This window comes from Rhinatrema bivittatum, chromosome 4, assembly GCF_901001135.1.
Source record: "Rhinatrema bivittatum chromosome 4, aRhiBiv1.1, whole genome shotgun sequence".
Classification (NCBI taxonomy): Eukaryota; Metazoa; Chordata; class Amphibia; order Gymnophiona; family Rhinatrematidae; genus Rhinatrema; species Rhinatrema bivittatum.
In genome coordinates this window covers 38,452,094-38,470,447 of record NC_042618.1, presented here as the reverse complement: position 1 = coordinate 38,470,447, position 18,354 = coordinate 38,452,094, and the positions used below count along the sequence as shown (strand labels likewise).

The window sequence follows — 18,354 nt, the reverse complement described above, 5'->3', positions numbered from 1 at the left end:
AGGCACCGGGGGAGGCCCGAGGACAGAGCTGGCAGCCTACTGCTGCCAGTGAGGAGGAACCAGAGGCTGGAGTCCCTGTGGAAAGCGTGCCTCGGTTCTGCCGTGGACGGCACGCGAAACAAATAGAGTGCGGTACATTCTTTGCAGTACTTTAAATATTAATTCTTGAGCTTTACTGCATTTAGATATCCGTCGAGAGGATCCCCAAATATGATTCCACATTTAATCATCCAGATCTCCCTGTAAATCTAAGTTCCATTTATTTATCAGACCAGGTAATGTACCCTCTTCACAAATCCATCCCCTGAGATACTATATAATATACAACAAAGAAATGAAATGTCATCCCCCGTCAACACAACACAAAATTTCTTACAAATTCTCATTTCCCTCCCAATTTTCCTCAATGCCCGACCCCTGAGAAATGCATTAATGCAGCTGCAGGAATGATTAGGGATCTTATATTCTGACACCAGATCTGTGAAAGAATTAAACTGACCGTTTTCCAGAAACTGTCCCAGAAAGCATAGGCCACATATACTCCAGAGATCAACATCCGGAGAAAAAGCACTTTGAGGCAACATGGGATTCCTATTGAGCACAGTCATGTATGATCCGGCACCCACAGTATATCCCAGGTGGTTTTTTTTGGGCCATTCACCAGTTACATAAGAGTGTATGCCAGGAAGGGATGCTCTCTGTTAATGTGTCTAAATGGGGAGTAGCTGCAATAATGCCACAAAGCCATGCCCTCAGGCACGTCCTGCTTCCAAGGACAACTATGGCTGAGGAGAGTCAGTCCCCAAACATACCCTGTACTGGTTGGCACGCCCAGTGATACATCTGAAAGTCAGGCAGGCCAACTCCACCCATAGCCTTAGGTTTAACAAGAGCAGCATATCTGAGACTTGGAGGCCTGCCCTGTCAGAGAAAACTGGTCACCACCCACCCAGGCCCACCCATGGCTTCACCACTGTCACCAAGCCCCTCTTATAAGCCCCAGCTGATCCTCTGTCATCCCTGATCTCTCTCAACCCATCCCTCATTCAGATCTCACTGTCATCCCCCATCCCCTCTCAACTCCCAGGCTGGCTTCTTCCCCTTCATCCTTTCTTTCACCCCCATCCCCCAGCATGTTACAAACCCCAGTTGATGTTTTTTCATTCCCCTTCTCTCACCCTCCACAGCCAATTCCTCTCCAGCTGATCCAACCCTCAAACCCCTCCTGCACTCTATTGTTCCTTCAAGCACCCTACTCCTCCAAACTCCCTGGGCCAGGATCAGTGGCACTGGTTTTCTTTGGACTCCAGACCAAAAGCAGATAACAGCTGGTGAAAAGAGTGGGAAGGCTGATGTCAGGGACAACATTTTTTTCTCTTTGTGTTGGATACAGTGCCTGATGAGAAGAAAGAAGCAGTGACAGTCTCCACTGGCCCATGCATACTCAGCCCTCCCTTCCCCTTGTGGCTGTACCCAAGCCCAACAGTGATCAGCAAGTGGGAGAAAAAACATCAGTAGCAGAAGCCAGCATGGGGCCTGAGAATTAGTACAAGCTCACAGACCCTGCAGCGGCCCTGATCCCTCCTCATGCACAGCTTCCTAGTGCCAGAAAAACTTGTGCAAGGGCTGAGCCACTGCAGAGACTGTGAGATCATGCTGGGTCACACTGACTTCCATTATTAATACTCCTGCTGCTGCTGCTAGCATCTGAAGAGCACTGCTGTCTGAGGTACTTGTGACCCCAGCTGATCCCATTTGGGGTCCTGACCCACAGTTTGGGAAGCCCTGATTTAATATATGTATCAAACCTACATTTTTCAGCAATTTTCATGAGAGGCCACAAGTGCCCTGCAAGTGAAATAGCCTTTAAGCACACACAGGTAAGATATCTTCTACCTCGCTACAGTGATATAAAATATGGTGAAAACCAATCAAGTCTACTACTTGAGATGAATTAAAGTATCAACTACTAACGCATGATAGGATTAGTAATAATACAGTTAATGAAATTCAGGTGTTGTGAAGTAAAGTAACACACAAGATCTAAAACAAGCTAAGCAAAATTAGGTTGGGGAAACACAAGCTCTAAAACAAGCTAAGCAAAAGTCCTGGTGAGACTTAAAAGGCAAGGTGGAAAATGTTTGCCTTTAATAAAAATAAATGAATACGTGTACATATTTAAACATATGACACATGTGTAATCATAGATTATATTACAAAGTAGAAAAAAATTTGCCATTGGCCCGTACGGGGATCGAACCCGCGACCTTGGCGTTATTAGCACCACGCTCTAACCAACTGAGCTAACCGGCCACTTTGTAAATAGCTTTATATTACTTCTTATATACAATACTAAGCAGTAGTTCTATTTCTCCCATGACATGCTGTTTGCAATTTTTTTTTATTTGTTTAATTTATCATTTCTATAGTTTAAACAGTAATAGAGTGAAAATATTACTGCAGATTTTCATATACTCTGCAAATCCCAGCAGCCACAAAAAATATCCAGTCATTATTGAGTCCGATGATATGAATGCAAAACCTCGCCATCTACATAATTTCACTCTTTATTCGAATCTGTGACATATTTTTCTTTGTTTTCAGATTACCTATATGAAAGATTTAGCATGATGTATAAAGGCTAGTGAGCTCTTTAAACAGTGAATGGATTACTTTGCTCAAAAGTGATTAGGAAGGAATGGCTGAATTCCAATGTTATGTTTATGTTTTCCAAATGCTATACTGCTTGTGTGAGACATGCTCCAATAGACTATAACGTGTTAAATACAACAGCTACTAAAATGTAAGTGAAAAATCACCTTTTAGAATGTGACAAATTCAGAAAATGAATTGTTAGGAAAACACTCCTGCTCCAGGTTCTAGCGCTGGCTTATAATGCCGACGGTGGATTCTCATACACTGTTTACCAGTTTCTATAATCTCATCCTCTATATAGACCGTGACCTATAGTTTCTACTACAGACCTCGGTTATATCCACGGCCCAGTATCCTTCCCAGGCCCCATCCTGTATTTCGGTAACCAGCCTCCAAAATACTCCTTCCTTCTTTCGACGGAAATACTTCAGATTTTTTCCCTCACTGCAGAGTCAAAAGTGAGCTATCAATAGTGATAGAGAGTTCTTGGTTAGATTTAATTTAGAAACACTGTTGTTCGATGACTTACAATTACAAATATTCATACCCACCCCCAAATCGCCCGGCTAGCTCAGTCGGTAGAGCATGGGACTCTTAATCCCAGGGTCGTGGGTTCGAGCCCCACGTTGGGCGGTTCTATATTTACTTTTCTTCAATTGGTATAAATATATTATCAAGTTGTAATATTTAATTCATCAATTGCAGAATTAAATTAAAAATTCTCATTTTCTTTTATTATTTCCTTCAACATATATAACATCTACAATACATTTTGGGAAAAGTTTTGCTTTTTTGCTAAATCAATTTACATATTTCTATTTCATATTTTAAACTGTTCTTTATAGGATCATATAATAGAAAGGAGGATTGCATACAAAAGATTAACGACATTAAAGAGAAAAATGTATTAGTGTGATGTGAGAAAACTAATAATAAAAAGAAATACAGTATATGAATGAGATGGATGCCATAGTTTAAGGGGAATTCTTATACCCAAATATAAGAAAAATTAAGATTCCGTGATATACCAATACAAATTTCTAAAAATAAGCTTTTAATTAATGTGTTAATTATCATAAGAACATAAGAAAATGCCATACTGGGTCAGACCAAGGGTCCATCAAGCCAAGCATCCTGTTTCCAACAGTGGCCAATCCAGGCCATAAGAACCTGGCAAGTACCCAAAAACTAAGTCTATTCCTTACCATTGCTAATGGCAGTGGCTATTCTCTAAGTGAACTTAATAGCAGGTAATGGACTTCTCCTCCAAGAACTTATCCAATCCTTTTTTAAACACAGCTATACTAACTGCACTAACCACATCCTCTGGCAACAAATTCCAGAGTTTAATTGTGCGTTGAATAAAAAAGAACTTTCTCTGATTAGTTTTAAATGTGCCCCATGCTAACTTCATGGAGTGCCCCCTAGTCTTTCTACTATCCGAAAGTGTAAATAACCGATTCACATCTACCCGTTCTAGACCTCTCATGATTTTAAACATCTCTATCATATCCCCCCTCAGTCGTCTCTTCTCCAAGCTGAAAAGTCCTAACGTCTTTAGTCTTTCCTCATAGGGGAGTTGTTCCATTCCCCTTATCATTTTGGTAGCCCTTCTCTGTACCTTCTCCATTGCAATTATATCTTTTTTGAGATGCGGCGACCAGAATTGTACACAGTATTCAAGGTGCGGTCTCACCATGGAGCGATACAGAGGCATTATGACATTTTCCGTTTTATTCACCATTCCCTTTCTAATAATTCCCAACATTCTGTTTGCTTTTTTGACTGCCGCAGCACACTGAACTGACGATTTCAATGTGTTATCCACTATGACACCTAGATCTCTTTCTTGGGTTGTAGCACCTAATATTGAACCCAACATTGTGTAATTATAGCATGGGTTATTTTTCCCTATATGCATCACCTTGCACTTATCCACATTAAATTTCATCTTCCATTTGGATGCCCAATTTTCCAGTCTCACAAGGTCTTCCTGCAATTTATCACAATCTGCTTGTGATTTAACTACTCTGAACAATTTTGTGTCATCTACAAATTTGATTATCTCACTCGTCGTATTTCTTTCCAGATCATTTATACATATATTGAAAATTAAGGGTCCCAATACAGATCCCTGAGGCATTCCACTGTCCACTCCCTTCCACTGAAAAAATTGTCCATTTAATCCTACTCTCTGTTTCCTGTCTTTTAGCCAGTTTGCAATCCACGAAAGGACATCGCCACCTCAACACTATCCCATGACTTTTTACTTTTCCTAGAAGCCTCTCATGAGGAACTTTGTCAAACGCCTTCTGAAAATCCAAGTATACTAAACCAAGCTTAAAATATCACATATTACAATAAGATAAATTTTCATTTTTTCCTTCCTCTATTATGTTCCAAGTTTTCCCCATGTATTCTGTCCCAAGTTTTAATGCCCTGTTCTATGTAATTTGCATTCTTCATGCTTGTTTTTCAGTTACAATGTAAACCGAGACGATATGCAAATTTTGCATGAATCCCGGTATATAAAAATGTTAAATAATAATAATAATAATAATATATCTACCGGTTCACCTTTATCCACATGTTTATTAACTCCTTCAAAAAAGTGAAGCAGATTTGTGAGGCAAGACTTGCCCTGGGTAAAGCCATGCTGACTTTGTTCCATTAAACCATGTCTTTCTATATGTTCTGTGATGTTGATGTTTAGAACACTTTCCACTATTTTTCCTGGCACTGAAGTCAAGCTAACCGTTCTGTAGTTTCCCGGATCGCCCCTGGAGCCCTTTTTAAATATTGGGGTTACATTTGCTATCCTCCAGTCTTCAGGTACAATGGATGATTTTAATGATAATTTACAAATTTTTACTAATAGGTCTGAAATTTCAGTTTTTAGTTCCTTCAGAACTCTGGGGTGTATACCATCCGGTCCAGGTGATTTACTACTCTTCAGTTTGTCAATCAGGCCTACCACATCTTCTAGGTTCACCGTGATTTGATTCAGTCCATCTGAATCATTACCCATGAAAACTTTCTCCATTACGGGTACCTCCCCAATATCCTCTTCAGTAAACACTGAAGCAAAGAAATCATTTAGGGGCGGATTTTAAAACAATACGCGCGCCGGTACTTTTGTTCGCACCACCAGCGCGAACAAAAGTACACCAGATTTTATAAGATACGCGCGTAGCCGTGCGTATCTTATAAAATCCGGGGTCGGCGCGCGCAAGGGGGTGCACATTTGTGCAACCTGCACACGCCGAGCCCAGCGCGGCCTGCCTGTTCCCTCCGAGGCCGCTCCGATTTCGGAGCGGCCTCGGAGGGAACTTTTCTTCGCCCTCCCCCCACCTTCCCCTCCCTTCCCCTACCTAACCCCCCCCCCCCCCGGCCCTATCTAAACCCCCTCCTTACCTTTGTCGGCAAAGTTAAGCCTGCTGAAAGCAGGCGTAACTTTCCGCGCGTCGCTGGCAGCCCTGCTCCGTCCTCCGGTCCCGGGGGCGTGGTCCGGTGGCCTCGACCATGCCCCCGGGCCGGCGCCACGCCCCCCGGGCCCGCCCCCGAAACGCCACGGCACGCCCCCGAAATGCCGCGTCGTTTCGGGAACGCCCTGGACACGCCCCCCTCCCTCCCCGTTTCAAAAGCCCAGGGACTTACGCGCACCGGCGGCCTATGCAAAATAGGCGCGCCGGCGCGCGAGGGCCCTGCGTGCATAAATCCTGCCGGATTTACGCGCGCAGGGGTTTTAAAATCCGCCCCTTAATCTTTCCGCGATGGCCTTATCTTCTCTAAGTGCCCCTTTAACCCCTCGATCATCCAACGGTCCAACTGACTCCCTCACAGGCTTTCTGCTTTGGATATATTTTAAAAAGTGCCAACTTCTTTTCAAATTCTCTCTTAGCCTGTCTTATCAATGTCTTACATTTAACTTGCCAACGTTTATGTTTTATCCTATTTTCTTCTGTTGGATCCTTCTTCCAATTTTTGAATGAAGATCTTTTGGCTAAAATAGCTTCTTTCACCTCCCCTTTTGCCGGTAATCGTATTGCCTTCTTTCCACCTTTCTTAATGTGTGGAATACATCTGGACTGTGCTTCAAGAATGGTATTTTTTAACAATGACCACGCCTCTTGGACATTTTTTACTTTTGTAGCTGCTCCTTTCAGTTTTTTTCTAACAATTTTTCTCATTTTATCAAAGTTTCCCTTTTGAAAGTTTAGCACGAGAGCCTTGACATTAATGTGACATTAATTAAATATTTATTTTTAGCAATTTGTATTGATATGTTTTGATACTTTATTTTGAATACCTTTTAGTGTAATAATCTAACAATTATGCAGATATGAAGAAGGGACCTGGTTTGAACAGAAATTCAGGCACACCATTTTTGGCTAACTGTGGCTAATTCAGCACGTCAAAGCCTACATGAAGTCAGAGCTGGTGCAATTATTGAGATTTCTTAATTGCTTAAGTGGTAAAGCTCTAAGCGATGTACAAATCATTACATACACAAAATTAAGTTAAAATATAAAACCATAAAAGTAAAAATAATAAAATTAACAGTATAAAATATGACCAGGAGGCGGTGTAGCGCTTTATGACCGGAATGGCATACAGTCCTACAGGATAAAGACTCTGCATGAGACTAAAAGGCTGGGAGAACGAAAGAAATATGGATCAGCAGTGGACCAATCTAAAAGGAGCAATTACCAAGGCAACTAATCTATATGTTAGAAAAGTAAAGAAAAGCAAAAGAAAAATGAAACCTATCTGGTTCTCAAAGGAGGTGGCTGACAAAATAAAGGACAAAAGAACAGCATTCAAGAAATATAAAACATCCCAAAGGGAGGACCACAAAGAAGAATATTTGATTGAACTGAGGGAGACGAAGAAATTAATCAAGACGGCAAAAAGTCAAGCGGAAGAGAGGATTGCCAAGGAGATAAAGAATGATGACAAAACATTTTTCAGATACATCAGCGAAAAGAGAAAAGTTCAAAGTGGTACAGTGAAATTGAAAGGTGGAAAGGATCAATGTGTGGAGAGTGACGAAGAAATGGCAGAAATATTAAACGAATACTTCAGTTCTGTGTTCACTAAAGAATACCCTGGAGAAGGACCATCTCTACTTAACAAGAAACTGGAGGGGAGTGGAGTAGATGAAATTCCATTTACAGTAGAAAATGTATGGGAAGAGCTAAAGAATCTGAAAGTGGACAAAGCCATGGGACCTGATGAGGTTCATCCCAGGATACTGAGGGAGCTCAGAGGTGCTGGCAGGTCCACTGTGTGACCTGTTCAATAGATCCCTAGAAACGGGAGTGGTGCCAAGTGATTGAAGAAGAGCGTTGGTGGTCCCGCTTCACAAGAGTGGGAACAGAGAAGAGGCTGGTAACTGTAGACCAGTTAGCCTCACTTTGGTGGTGGGAAAAGTAATGGAGTCACTGTTGAAAGAGAGAATAGTGAACTATCTACAGTCCAGAGAATTGCTGGACCAGAGGCAGCATGGATTCACCAGGGGAAGATCCTGTCAGACAAATCTGATTGACTTTTTTGACTGGGTAACCAAGGAATTGGATCAAGGAAGAGAGCTCGATGTCATCTACTTGGATTTCAGCAAAGCTTTTGATACGGTTCTGCACAGGAGACTGATGAATAAAATGAGAAGCTTAGGAGTGAGTGCCGAGGTGGTGGCGTGGATTGCAAACTGGTTGACGAACAGAAGACAATGTATGATGGTAAATGGAACTCTCTCTGAAGAGAGAGCGGTTTTAAGCGGTGTACTGCAAGGATCGGTGTTGGGACCGGTCCTGTTCAATATCTTTATGAGCAACATTGCGGACGGGATAGAAGGTAAGGTTTGTCTATTTGCGGACGACACCAAGATCTGCAACAGAGTGGACACGCCGGAAGGAGTGGAGAGAATGAGACGGGATTTAAGGAAGCTGGAAGAGTGGTCGAAGATATGGCAGCTGAGATTCAATGCCAACAAGTGCAAAGTCATGCATATGGGGAGTGGAAATCCGAATGAACTGTATTCGATGGGGGGGGGGGGGGGGAAAGGCTGATTTGCACGGTGCAGGAGAGAGACCTTGGGGTGATAGTGTCTAATGATCTGAAGTCGGAGAAACAATGTGACAAGGCGATAGCAAAAGCCAGAAGAATGCTGGGCTGCATAGAGAGAGGAATATCGAGTAAGAAAAGGGAAGTGATTATCCCCTTGTACAGGTCCTTGGTGAGGCCTCACCTGGAGTACTGTGTTCAGTTCTGGAGACCTACAAAGAGACAGAGACAAGATGGAAGCGGTATAGAGAAGGGCGACCAGAAAGGTGGAGGGTCTTCATCGAATGACTTATGAGGAGAGATTGAAGAATCTAAATATGTACACCCTGGAAGAAAGGAGGAGCAGGGGTGATATGATTCAAACTTTCAGATACTTGAAAGGTTTTAACGATCCAAAGACAACGACAAACCTTTTCCGTCAAAACAAAATCAGCAGAACCAGGGGTCACGAGCTGAAGCTCCAGGGAGGAAGATTCAGAACCAATGTCAGGAAGTATTTCTTCACGGAGAGGGTGGTGGATGCCTGGAATGCCCTTCCGGAGGAAGTGGTGAAGACCAGAACTGTGAAGGAATTCAAAGGGGAGTGGGAGAAACACTGTGGATCCATCAAGTCTAGAGGACGTGAATGAAGAGGGAGTGGCTCGCGGGAATGAATGCTACTACCTGGAGATAATACCCTTATTCAATATACATACACACGGTTAATGCGACTCCAACATTGCTCTAAGCTTCAACGGTAAGAGGAAATGTGGAAAAAAAAAAGGATTTGCATTCACAAAAAAGCCGGATGTAGCTTGATACTTTACTTTCAATGCATATCTAGCATAGCTCTCTGCTTCAACGGCAGGGGAGAAGGTCTGATACTTCACTTCCAATGCATAGCCAGCATAGCTCTCTGCTTCAATGGCAGGGGAGAAAGTCTGATACTTCACTTTCAACGCATAGCCAGCATAGCTCTCTGCTTCAACGGCAGGGGAGAAAGTCTGTTACTTCATTTTCAAAGCATAGCCAGCATAGCTCTCTGCTTCAACGGCAGGGGAGAAAGTCTGATACTTCACTTTCAACGCATAGCTCTCTGCTTCAACGGCAGGGGAGAAAGTCTGATACTTCACTTTCAACGCATAGCTCTCTGCTTCAACGGCAGGGGAGAACGTCTGTTACTTCACTTTCAACGCATAGCTCTCTGCTTCAACGACAGGGGAGAAAGTCTGAAATTTCACTTTCAACACATAGCCAGCATAGCTCTCTGCTTCACGGCAGGGGAGAAAGTCTGAAATTTCACTTTCAACGCATATCCAGCATAGCTCTCTGCTTCATCGGCAGGGGAGAAAGTCTGATACTTCACTTTCAACGCATAGCTCTCTGCTTCAACGGCAGGGGAGAAAGTCTGTTACTTTACCTTCAGTGCATAGCCAGCATAGCTCTCTGCTTCAACGGCAGGGGCAATGTAGAAAAGAGTATCTATATATATATATATATATATATATAAATATATATATATATATATAGACAACAACCAACAAGGACTAAATTACATAGGTGAGTAAACAAAAGCATGGGTGTAGCTTGCTTACTGAGGCAGTTACTACCCCTAACTAAGCTACATATTCAATTAGATGCAGTTCCAACACTGCTCTCTACATTAATGGTGGGGTGGAAGGGAAATAAAACTAAAAGGTACTAAGAGCCAAGCGTAACAAGTAAGAGGAAAAAAAAAAAGTGCATAGCTTGCTGGGCAGATTGGATGGGCCGTTTGGTCTTCTTCTGCCGTCATTTCTATGTTTCTATGTTTCTATATACTTAAGAACTTTTTGTTTCGACAGGCATTTTACTAATATGCCTGATGCAAGAGGATTTTTTGTTTGTTCGTAATTCTGGTTTATTTTAGTCTTTTATGAAAAATGTTCTAGTTTTGTTTTTGTTTACTTGTATTATGTATGTTAATTTTGTATGTTGCCTTGAGCCTGGCACCAGGTGGCAAATAAAAAAATAAGTAAATACATAAATAATTAATTTGCTGTTCTATTATTTTTAACCTTTTAAAATCAGACAAATAAATAGTAGTTTTGCATTAAAAATTGCTGAAAGATTTCATGTTTAGCTTTGTACCATGTACAAGTTATGTCAGCTTATATTCACTAGTTATTTAAACATACAATTTGATCAGGGGTGCTTAAACAGTTATATACAACTATATGTACATACTATTACACTGGGATATAACAGGGATCCTAGATGGTAGGTTGGAAAATTGAGTATAGCAAGCGCCTAAAACTGCTGTGTAGCCCAGGAGAAGCTGAGCATACTCCATCTCACTTTCATTCCTACATTAGACAGGAGTTTATTGGGTAGGGAAATTCTACAGCACGGAATGATGGTATATATAACACACAAAGAAATAAATAATATAAACATGGAACACAGAGTTACATGGAAATTTGGGGAACGGGAATGAATGAGGATTTGCATGCATCTTTAAAGGTATCTATGTGTTGTACAAGTAGGGAGCATCTGTACCATATACTACATCACACATGCTGCACACTCCTTTTCTTTATGCTTAAATCTGTTTTATTAATTTTCACAATTACAATCAACAGTTATGGTGGTGAGTGGTTGCTGTACACCACCACATCACATACAAACATTGCTGTCTAAAAACCACCCCCCAACTAAGCCCCGCACCCCCTAATCCCATCCACACCCCCCCCCCCCCCCCACTTACAGTGCCAATTGCTGTTGGAAGGTGCCTGTCAAGTCATCAGAGTCTGTAGCACAGTACACAAAAAAATTATGAAAAATTGTTCAAACTTGAATTATGCATCTTATGTGGAAAACATTTTGGATACAAGTCCCAAATTCTCAGAAAAATGTGCTTCCCCTTCATCACATCAATAATCTCTATATACTTTTCTATAAGGCACATCTAATGTAACATGCTTCTCCACTGGGTCACATTTGGTGTTGTTGCATACCTCCAGCCCCAAGCCTAAAGCAATACCTTATGCCACTGGGGAATGCCCTCAAATGGAAGCATGGCAGGACACCACGCTTAGCATGTCTCCAATACAAATTTATTTAAAGGGCCCAATGGCGGGCAAAGGCCAGCAGCGCCCATTGATGACCTCATCACCACAGGCCTATAAATATTAAAAAAATTTTTTAAAAAGCACCACTGCAGCAACTCCTCCTTGCCTCAGCAACAGGTCCACTACTGTGAAGTAGAACAAATTGCCTCACCGTTCTTGCCTGTGTTCCTAGTCTTCATTCCTGAGTTCCTGGTCTTCGTCTTTTTCCTGTGGTCAGTCTTCTACTCTTCCGTGTCTTACCTGCCTGCCTACCCATCCTGTCTTCTCTCAGATGGATCTCTGTTCTGACTTTGGCCTCTTGACATTTGACTATGCTTGAACTCCACCTGCCACTGACCACTGTCTGACTCCTGACCAAGTCTGAATGCTCCCTGCCTTGACCATCACCTGCGTCCATTACACCTGAACTTCGCCTGCCTCGTACGTTAGCCTTTGACCCGACCATTTCTAGGGACAGCCAACTTGTCAGCAGAGGCTCCTGTCTAAGACCTGCTGGCCCCAGCACCCGAGGGCTCAACCTAAGAGGAACGAGAGCTGATATAGGTGAAGCTCCTGTTGCGGCTCCGGGTCGGCCCCGGCCGCTCCGCTCACCTCTGCGGGGTTCCGCTCCTTCCCAGCCCTCCCCGGGCCTCCGGGGGCCCGTACCGCCGCGCTCCCGGCGTCCCCACGCGGTGCCCGGGCCTGCCTCCGCTTCCTCCGAGCTGCTTCCGCGCCGCCGGAGCAGCCGGCGTCCTGCCGCGGCTGGCTCCACCCCCTAGGGGCACGCGCGCGTCTCGGCCCGAGATTTAAAGGGCCAGGCGCGGGGAACCTGCCTCCTCCCTCCAGTGACGTCAGACGCGACTGGGCTACTTAAGCCCTGCAGTCCCTCTCCTCAGGGCCTTGCAACGAGGTTCCCAGGTTCGTCCTGCTCCCAGTTGCTGTGTTCCTGCTCGTCGCTTGATCTTCTGGTTCTCGACTTCGGATTGGCTTGTGGTTCTTCCTGGTTCCTGACTTCAGTTTGGCTTCGGTGATTTTCTGGTTCTTAACTCGGTTTGGCTTACGGTACTCCTCTGGCTCTTGACTCGGACAGGCTGACGACGATCCTCTGGCTCTTGACTCGGACTGACTGACTACGATCCTCCGGCACCTGACCCTGGCCTGGTGAGCAACGACTCCGTCGGTAGAGATCTCCTAAGTCCCAGCGGCCGGGTTCCTACGGGCTCCTCCCGGGGGGACACCGGCTTCCAGGGTGAATCTCCTAAGTCCCAGCGGCCGGACTCTTACGAGCTCCTCTCGGGGGAGTACCGGCTTCCAGGGCGAAGATCCTCTTCCACCAGGTCAGCCTCTTCTCCTGGCCCTTGGTCGCATAGGGCCCTTCGTGTCTTCCCCTCAGCTGTCCGCGAGCCCGCCTTCGCCGCCTCCCGGTTGGAACCGGTGTCACAACCTCTCTAAGGCATACCATCTTCTGGTTCCGATCGGCCCAAGGGTCCACGAAGCTAACAGATTGCAAGGCCATGGACCCGGTGGACCTTGCCGGCCTCAAGGCTATTCCAGGCTTAGCCCAGAAGTTGCAGCAGCAACAGATCTGCCTCGACACGCTGATGTCGACAGTACAACGTCTGGCAGATCGCGTTGATGGAGCCTCCGCAGCAAGTTCCCGGGCATCTACGTCTCAGGCCAATCCAGACTCCGCCGCTCCCGTACAGATGCCTGCTCCATCCCGGTACTCAGGGGATCCGAAGGCGTGCCGGGGGTTCCTCAATCAATGCTACATCCGCTTTGATCTACTACCCGCACAATTCCCTACGGATCGAGTCAAGACGACCTTTATAATCTCCCTCCTGGATGGGAGACCTTTGTCTTGGGCTTCGGCTCTCTGGGAACGTCAGGATTCCCGACTGAATAACCTGGTTCAGTTTGTCAAAGCCTTCCGCAGAGTCTTCGACGAGCCTTCCCGGGCCTCCACAGCTGCTTCCGAACTGCTTCAGCTACGGCAGGGCAATCGGTCCCTAGAGGACTACGCCACAGAGTTCCAGACCCTGGCCACTGAGCTGGCCTGGGGGACCGACAGCCTGCACGGCATCTTCATGGAAGGCATCTCTCCTCGTCTTCAGGACGAGCTCGCCGGTCGTGACCTGCCCGACGACCTTCAAGAGCTCATTGAACTAGCTGGGCGCATAGACCGACGAATTCAGCGTCGGTTCCGAGAGCGACGGCCTACTCAGGGGCAAACTACCCGCAGGATCACTCCGCCTCGAGTCCGGTCGTCACCGCCTGCAGCCACCACTCCATCAACTGAGGAACCCATGCAGTTAGGCCGTGGTCCTCTATCTTCTGAGGAACGCAGACGCCGCCGTACCCAAGGACTGTGTCTTTACTGCGGGGGCCAGGGGCATTTTCTGGCCCGCTGTACCGAGCGTCCGGGAAAACGCCCGAACCTAGAGCTCAGTGGGGAGTTGACTCTAGGCAACATTTCACCCAGCTCCCTATGTACCGTTCCGGTACGCCTGTGTCTTCCGGAGGGAGGCTTTGATACCCTAGCCTTACTTGACTCTGGGTCCGGGGGGAATTTCGTCCTCCAGGAGCTGGTACAACAGCTACAGCTCGAGGTTTGCCCGCAAGAACCACCTGTGCGGGTTTCTTCTATTCAAGGGAACCCACTTCCTGGTATAATATCCACTCGCACCAGCCCTCTGAAGCTTCAGGTGGGAGCCCTCCACCAGGAGGAAATCTCGTTTCTTATCCTTGAAAAATCCATCCACCCAGTCATCCTGGGCCTACCCTGGCTTAGGGAACACTCTCCGGTAATTGATTGGAGGTCCCTTCAGATTACCTCCTGGAGTTCCGCGTGCCACCGTCATTGCCTTCCCGCACGCCCGCTGCAACCCATATCACTCTGCACAGCCCCGTTAACGGTACCTCCACAGTACCATGCCTTTCAGGATGTCTTCTCTAAGGAAAAGGCAGAATTACTCCCAGAGCACCGACCCTTTGATTGCGCAATTAATTTACTACCAGGAACCACACCGCCCCATGGGAGGGTCTACCCCCTGTCTCTGCCGGAAACCCAAGCTATGTCAGCCTATATTAAGGAAAACTTGGATCGGGGTTTCATCAGACCATCCAAATCCCCGGCCGGGGCCGGGTTTTTCTTCGTAGGGAAGAAAGACGGGTCTCTTCGCCCCTGTATTGATTATCGGGGCTTGAATCAAATCACTCGCCGGGACCGTTACCCCTTGCCTCTGATCCCGGAACTGCTGGACCGCCTCCAAGGGGCTCGTGTGTTCACCAAATTGGACCTCAGAGGGGCTTATAATCTTGTTCGCATACGCCCAGGGGACGAGTGGAAGACCGCGTTTAACACCAGGGACGGCCATTACGAATATCTGGTCATGCTGTTTGGTCTCTGTAACGCCCCAGCTGTATTCCAGAATCTGATGAACGAGGTTCTCCGCGACTTTCTATACACCTTCGTCATCGTATACCTGGATGATGTCCTGATATATTCCCAGGATCTCGAGACACATCGACAGCACGTGCGGCAAGTTCTACAGAAACTGAGGGAGAACCGTCTGTACGCTAAACTAGAAAAGTGCCAGTTCGAACAGGAATCGCTGCCCTTCCTAGGATATATCATCTCCTCTACAGGCTTCCGCATGGACCCGGACAAGGTGAGCGCCATCAAGGGTTGGCCGCAACCATCGGGAGTGAAAGCGCTTCAGCGGTTCTTAGGATTCTCTAACTTCTACCGCCAATTTATCCCGCACTACTCCAGCCTGGTAGCCCCCCTGACGGCCCTCACACGGAAGGGCGCGGATGCACGAAACTGGTCTCCCGCTGCTACGCAGGCCTTCCGGGATCTCAAGGAGGCTTTCCTACAGGATACCTGTCTCCGGCATCCTGACCCTCTACGTCAGTTTATAGTAGAGGTCGATGCTTCTGATGTCGCGGTAGGGGCGGTGCTGCTCCAAACCTCTCCGACCGGCAAGACCCGGCCTTGCTCATACTTCTCCCGCAAGTTTTCACCGGCAGAGAAGAATTACGGGATTGGCGACAAGGAGCTGTTGGCCATAAAATTAGCATTCGAGGAATGGCGGCAGTGGTTGGAGGGAGCCCAACATCCGATCATAGTATATACCGACCATAAGAATCTGCAGTACTTGTCTCATGCTCAGAGGCTCAATCCCCGACAGGCCCGCTGGTCCCTCTTTTTTAGTCGGTTCGACTTCTCGCTTCACTACCGACCCGCAGCCAAGAATGTCCGGGCAGATGCTCTCTCCCGCACCACAGAGGTTGACGACGCAACGGAGACCCCTCAGTACATATTGGACCCAGCTAAAGTCCTACTGGCAGCCACGGGCTTAGGACCTGAGGGGAGGACGGTGGTTCCAATCCGTTCCCGGAGGAAGGTTCTGGCATGGGCGCACGACTCCTTGACGGCTGGCCATCCTGGGATTTCTCGAACCCTTGAGTTGCTCACTGAGTTTTATTGGTGGCCACGAGTGAAGGAGGATGTCCGGCACTATGTTCAGTCTTGTCCCACATGCGCTCAGCAAAAACCGCCACCGGGACGCCCGTGGGGCCTACTCCAGCCGCTCCCTATCCCCACAGAACCGTGGTCCCACCTATCCACCGACTTTGTGGTGGAGTTGCCTCCCTCTGAGGGGAAAACTGTAATTTGGGTCACGGTTGACCGCTTTTCAAAGATGGCACATTTCATCCCTCTACCCAAGCTACCTACGGCTCCTGAGCTGGCTGACCTATTTGTCCAGCATATTTTCCGATTACATGGACTGCCCTCGCATATCGCTTCGGATCGCGGTCCCCAATTTACGGCTAAGTACTGGAGGGCATTATGCAAAAAGTTTGGGATACAGTTGGATTTCACCACGGCATTTCATCCCCAGGGTAACGGCCAAGTGGAGCGGACCAACCGGTCTCTTAAGACCTTTCTCCGAGCTTTTGTAGATGAGCTCCAAGACAACTGGGTCTCTCTCCTTCCCTGGGCGGAATTTTCTTACAATCGCCACAAGCACTCCGCTACGCTACAGTCCCCCTTTCAGCTAGTTTATGGGAGGATCCCAAGGCCCCCACTGCCATTACCAGTGACCGTCACCTCTCCGGCAGCGCAGCTAACAGCTAGCCAGCTTCACCACCTCTGGATTACCACTCAGGAGAAGCTCCGCAGCACTGCAGCTCGCTTCAAGGCGTATGCAGATCGGTCTCGACGGCCCGCTCCGGTATTCTTACCCGGGACAAGGGTATGGCTAAGTACTAAGCACATTCAATTGCGGACCCCCTCCATGAGACTGGCGCCTCGTTACATTGGACCCTTTCCGGTGGCCGAACGCATAGGGGCGGTATCCTATAGATTGCAGCTGTCCCTCCTCGCTTAGGATCCATGATGTCTTCCACGTGTCCCTCCTCAAACCGCTGGTGCTCTCTCGATTTCGGGCTTCCCCGCCAGTACCCTCCAATGTTTCCTCGGATCCGGATGTCATCTACACGGTAAAAGAGGTCTTGGATGTCCGGTGCCGTCGCCACCGCTGGGAGTACCTACTGTCTTGGGAAGGATACGGCCCGGAGGAGAATTCTTGGGAGCCTTCTTCCCACATCCTGGATAAGGACCTTCTTCGGCAGTTCCACCTCCGACATCCAGACAAACCGCGACCCCCCGGGAGGGGGCATAAGGGGGGGGTACTGTTGCGGCTCCGGGTCGGCCCCGGCCGCTCTGCTCACCTCTGCGGGGTTCCGCTCCTTCCCAGCCCTCCCCGGACCTCCGGGGGCCCGTACCGCCGCGCTCCTGGCGTCCCCACGCGGCGCCCGGGCCTGCCTCCGCTTCCTCCGAGCTGCTTCCGCGCCGCCGGAGCAGCCGGCGTCCTGCCGCGGCTGGCTCCGCCCCCTAGGGGCACGCGCGCGTCTCGGCCCGAGATTTAAAGGGCCAGGCGCGGGGAACCTGCCTCCTCCCTCCAGTGATGTCAGACGCGACTGGGCTACTTAAGCCCTGCAGTCCCTCTCCTCAGGGCCTTGCAACGAGGTTCCCAGGTTCGTCCTGCTCCCAGTTGCTGTGTTCCTGCTCGTCGCTTGATCTTCTGGTTCTCGACTTCGGATTGGCTTGTGGTTCTTCCTGGTTCCTGACTTCAGTTTGGCTTCGGTGATTTTCTGGTTCTTAACTCGATTTGGCTTACGGTACTCCTCTGGCTCTTGACTCGGACAGGCTGACGACGATCCTCTGGCTCTTGACTCGGACTGACTGACTACGATCCTCCGGCACCTGACCCTGGCCTGGTGAGCAACGACTCCGTCGGTAGAGATCTCCTAAGTCCCAGCGGCCGGGTTCCTACGGGCTCCTCCCGGGGGAACACCGGCTTCCAGGGTGAATCTCCTAAGTCCCAGCGGCCGGACTCTTACGAGCTCCTCTCGGGGGAGTACCGGCTTCCAGGGCGAAGATCCTCTTCCACCAGGTCAGCCTCTTCTCCTGGCCCTTGGTCGCATAGGGCCCTTCGTGTCTTCCCCTCAGCTGTCCGTGAGCCTGCCTTCGCCGCCTCCCGGTTGGAACCGGTGTCAC

At 47.7% G+C, this 18,354-nt stretch overlaps 2 non-coding genes across 2 annotated transcripts; one reads left to right on the top strand and one right to left on the bottom strand.

The window, feature by feature from the left end:
* Window positions 1–2,239: 2,239 nt before the first annotated feature.
* Window positions 2,240–2,313, bottom strand: TRNAI-AAU. The gene has a single exon. It is a non-coding gene; the product is annotated as a tRNA-Ile (tRNA).
* A 902-nt stretch (window positions 2,314–3,215) lies between these two features.
* TRNAK-CUU lies at window positions 3,216–3,288 on the top strand. The gene has a single exon. It is a non-coding gene; the product is annotated as a tRNA-Lys (tRNA).
* The last annotated feature ends 15,066 nt before the right edge of the window (window positions 3,289–18,354 follow it).